Here is a 5,277-nt window from a genome sequence, read left to right on the forward strand (position 1 = left end):
CTGTCACATCATCATAGACATAATAGATCGAGACCAGTTAATCTTTATAGACTTCACACGAGGGCAGTATCTGATCAAGATAATATAGGACCAGTTAGGTTCCGTAACTTTCTACCGGACAATCTGTCACACATTATAGACACATCTAGGGTAATTTGAGGACAGGTCCACCGTAACCTTTCCCATATTCCGTCGCTGTCACATCAAGATAATATCAGACGATCACCTAGAAAGGACCAGGTTAGGTCCACCGTAACCTTGACATATCCCCTGTAGTTAACTGATGTAAATCTGAGGGCAGTTAGGTCCACCGTAACCTTTTAGGACATAATCCCCACCAAGATAACAGTAACCATCTAGGGTAATATACAGAGGACGTAACCTTTATATCCCTGTCACCACAAGATCAATAGATCTATGGTAAATAGGGCAACATCACCGTCTTTATAGGGGTAATATCAATGGTAATCTGAGGGCCAGTTAGGTACTCGTTAACCTTTTTGTCACTGAGGGCACCTGTCACATAAGATAATAGTAGACATCCCTGTCATATCAAGATAATATAGCCATCATCTAGAGTAATCTAGGGTATACATAGAAAACTGAGGGTTTACCGTAAACGTTCAGCATCATCAGGTGAAATCTCAGCCAGTGTGACAGTCTGTGGCATGGGAACATACAGAGGTCGGAGATCGCCGAGAAGGTCATGAACCTCCGTAAAAAACGTTTGTTGCCAGTAAACACCTTGCGAGTCAATATTGTCCTCCTATTTTCCGTCACCACTCGGCTATTTCCGTTTGGTTGTCGGACTATTCCGGTGACTGTATCGCGTATAACGTCACATCCGTTTTTCGAAGCAATACTTATTTGCGCCATAACAATTTTCCTCGGATTGATTATCCCAGCTTTCTTTTCCTCGGAGATTCCAAGGTCGTCTGGTGCAAAGTCGAAATAGGGAAACTTACTTTTCAGTTGTCGATTATCCAGTATGTCCATATTGCTTGAATATCCCTGATCCCTGGCCTGTTTTTCTACTTTCTCTATATATATTCGGAGTTCCTTGTTCCTACTGTGAGTGACCCTACACTGTCGTAAAAATGTACTCCTGGAGTAAATAAATATAGTAAAAGATTAAAAGTTTGTCTTGAAACTTTGCTATGATCACAGTATACAGTGAATAAAGAAGTATCTTTCTTTGAACAAATGCATTCAAAGCATTCAATATTTAAATTCGTAATAAAGATATTGCGCATGTAAATACATATTAACAAATATGTTATAGCTAGCAAATCAGATTCAAATTATTAAGTCGTATTAGAAATGCGACAATTTTCCACAATCGACTAAAATAAGACCAAGACAAGGTGGGACCTATGTATGTAATGCATGTCTTACATTGTTAGTCAATGACATTTCTCCAGCTTAAAGCTGACAATGCAAGTGAAAAAGTCTGCATTTGAGATATTAAAAAAGTGTAAAGAAGTATCATTAAAAAACGTTCCTGAGACCCTCTCTAGTTATGACAGTATCGTATCCAAGGAAGGGTGTACCGTATCCAAGGAAGAGAGTGTACCGTATCCAAGGAAGAGAGTGTACCGTATCCAAGGAAGAAAGTGTACCGTATCCGAGGAAGAGAGTATATTTTGCTCTACTTGGATATCTTATTTGACCTCGACAGGGGAATATCTCATAAACGATTCGTGAAACACTTTATATTTTTTTTTCAATCTCAATTGAATGCTGTTTACTTGTATTGTCAGCTTTACCTAGATGATAAAAGTCCTTGGTAGTGTGTACCTGATAGCTGTTCCAGCTCCCCGTACCTACGAATTGACCTCTCCGCCAGTATACCCCAGACAGGAACCTTGGACGTTGTTGCTGATGCGATCCTCGCCTCGTCATAATGGGAGCCAAACACTTCATTACCCGTGACAAGTTTCCGTACCTTAACATGGAAGGAGAGAACCCAATCAACATTGGTATTGAATAGTATACACAAACTAAATATACATCGTGGCTAACTCTGGAAGCGTTAATTTATGAAAAAATAGTGAATAGTTCTAGGATATATACGAGCTAATGACAACTGAAAACATTAGAGCATATCTTATGTTACAGGTATCTAGTGCAAATCTTGATAAGATCATGAAAACATTTTATCATTTGATCCCCCTGATTTCTAGTGATTTTACCCATGTAATACTTTTGCTTACATGTATGTTACTAGACATTTGTTATATAACCTGGAGTGTCTTTGAAGAGGACATTGTGACAAAATGACTTCCTCCACAGGTTTTTTTGTGACACATTTTGAAGTTGAGATTTTTTTCAGATCTAGGTTGCTGTTGTTATGTGATCAAAGATACCTTGAAATTTTATGCGTCTATTAAGTTATCTTTAATTTTGCGAGACTTGGATTTAATGTTTACACTGCAAGGTTCGCGATTAATAAAATCTAATGCTAGGTTTACACTATGTTCCCGGCGGCCACGGCAGCCCCGTTTCAGGCCACCGTGGACAAAACGTGGTGACCGCGAGACAACGTGAGACAACGCAGAAGGACGTGATAGATAAACGTGAGCGATCGTGATTACCGTGGATGCCGTGCCAGATTTTTAAACTGTCAAAAAATTTGCTACGGCAGTCACGGTACAGATGGTGAACGCCACAGGACGAAATAAAACGGGATTGACGTAACAAAACGTAACAGTGCGTACGAGGCCGTAACAGAACTTCAAGACGGTCCGTGGTGGAACGGGCAGCAAGCACGGTCCCCAGAATCTCACGGTGATTTCAAGTTTTGTGACGTTCTGTAGCGTTTTTTTTTTCACGTTTGACCACGGTTTGCTGCAGATTGGCTGCACGTTTCGTGCCGTTTTGTCCAGTTTTGTCAAGGTTTTTACGGCAAGCCAAAGTGGATGAAAACCGTTTTGATGCGTTCTGACAAGGCTTCTTACGACTTTTTGCGGTTGAAAGTCCAACGTCATACGGCTTGTTACGTCTTATTACGGTCTTACGTTGCAAGCAAAATATGATAAGGGTATCATTGCCTGGCCTGGTACATATTTGCTACTTCATTAAATTATTTGTATTAATAAATAGGAATATACATTATCAAACACATTTAAACCCTCGAATTATACCAAAGCTATTATTGCAAAAGGCAGAATAAATGAGTACAGAAAAAAAAATATTTGCGTAGAAAACACTTGGCTATAATAATTATATATTTATACCAAATATGCTTTTAACAAATTATGTAATTAAAACGTGTTTTGAAATGACATTTTCGGCAATAAATATTGTTTCATTTGCTCCAAAAAGCCGGCATAAGACTTTCATCCTAGTAAGCCTTGGCGGACCGTGAAAAACGTATTGGAGTCCGATCAAAACGTGTAAAACGTAGCAGACCTCATCAGATCGTAACAGGGCCTAGAGAGAACGTAGTGGTATCCTTGATAGACCGTGCTCAAGCCGTAGCGTTCCTTTAACCTCCGGGAACAGCACTTTCCCCTATATCCACGGTCCACCACGTAATCCGTAAAAGACCGTGTTAAAACTTCACAAGACCTAGCTCAACTTGAATACAGTTGCAAAAATAGCCAAAATTCCACGGCGCACCACGTTTCGGACAAACGGGGCTACCGTGGTCGCCGGGAACATAGTGTAAACCTAGCATTACATGAAATGAGCGATCATTTAAAACCCTGTTTACAACAATTTACCAAAATATCTAACTACGTTGGTAGACGTTAATTCCAGAAAATTTCTAGTCGGTACGTACATGTATACATGTACAATACATAAGCTTGTTTAGCGGACTATTGTTCAATTTTAAATAACGTACACTATGCTAGTATAATGTAATGCAGATTGTACGTGTATATAAAACTTCTGTAGAGGGTCACCTAGTAAAGACGCTAACTGCATTTAGTATAACGCATTTAATAAAAAGGTTTCATTTAAACACCAGGAGCATTGCTATATAAACCATATGTATAATGTGGACTCATGAATGACGAAACCAAACTGCAGGATATAAATAGAATATGTAAATCAATCAATATTGGATCGCGCTTTACAATACATGGAATCAATATGTTACAGTCTGGATTAGAGATAAATAACAGACATACCTTAGGTTCCGCGGGTCCGACCAGACACACCTTGTAGTTAGGGAGTGTGGAGGCCTCCCGAGCGGCCGCGGACACCCGTCATACCAGCTCCTACTACACACAGATCATAAACAAACGCCATGTTGTGGCATTAGTCCACTATGCAAAATTGGCATAGCATGGAGTTACACATATGAATGTGTAATTGGCAATGTTCCTACCTAGGCAGACACTGATTTGGATTACTATTACGTTAGCTATCTAGTGATATGTTACACAACATTTATATATTGTACGTCCATGCTATTCTAGGAAGTCACGGGTGACAGTGTGGTTTATTGATAAGTACGATAACACTAGTACTACTGTGTGCACATGGATACTCTCACGTCGTTTATGTTTACACGATACACCTGACCTCGGTCTATATTGGTATAACTACCTCCTGACCTGGGTCTATATAGGTATAAACTATCTCCTGACCTCGGTGTACATGGTATAAAACCTCCTGACCTCGTCTATTAGGTAACTACCCTCTGACCTCGGTCCTTTACAGGTATAACTACCTCCTGACCTCGGATTGGTATAACTACCTCCTGACCTCGGTCTATATAGGTATAACTACCTCCTGACCTCGGTCTATATTGGTATAACTACCTCCTGACCTCGGTCTATATAGGTATAACTACCTCCTGACCTCGGTCTATACAGGTATAACTAATCTCCTGACCTCGGTCTTTACTAGGTATAACTACCTCCTGACCTCGGTCTTTATAGGTATAACTACCTCCTGACCTCGGTCTTTATAGGTATAACTACCTCCTGACCTCGGTCTATACAGGTATAACTACCTCCTGACCTCGGTCTATACTAGGTATGAACTACCTCCTGACCTCGGTCTTTACAGGTATAACTACCTCCTGACCTCGGTCTATACAGGTATACCTACCTCCTGACCTCGGTCTATATAGGTATAACTACTCCTGGACCTCGGTCTATATAGTATAACTACCTCCTGACCTCGGTATCGGTCTAAATACATGTATAAGATTACCTCCTTGACCTCGGTCTATACAGGTATAACTATGCCGATTCCTGTACCGCGGTCAATAAAGGGGTATTAACTATCCTCCTGACCTCGGACAATATAGGAGTAACTACC

General features: G+C 40.3%; 1 pseudogene; it reads right to left on the reverse strand.

The window, feature by feature from the left end:
* Positions 1 to 610: 610 nt before the first annotated feature.
* On the reverse strand, positions 611 to 4,494 carry LOC138308080 (N-methyl-L-tryptophan oxidase-like; annotated as a pseudogene).
* Positions 4,495 to 5,277: the final 783 nt, after the last annotated feature.

Source organism: Argopecten irradians, chromosome 14 (assembly GCF_041381155.1).
Source record: "Argopecten irradians isolate NY chromosome 14, Ai_NY, whole genome shotgun sequence".
NCBI classification, from domain to species: domain Eukaryota; kingdom Metazoa; phylum Mollusca; class Bivalvia; order Pectinida; family Pectinidae; genus Argopecten; species Argopecten irradians.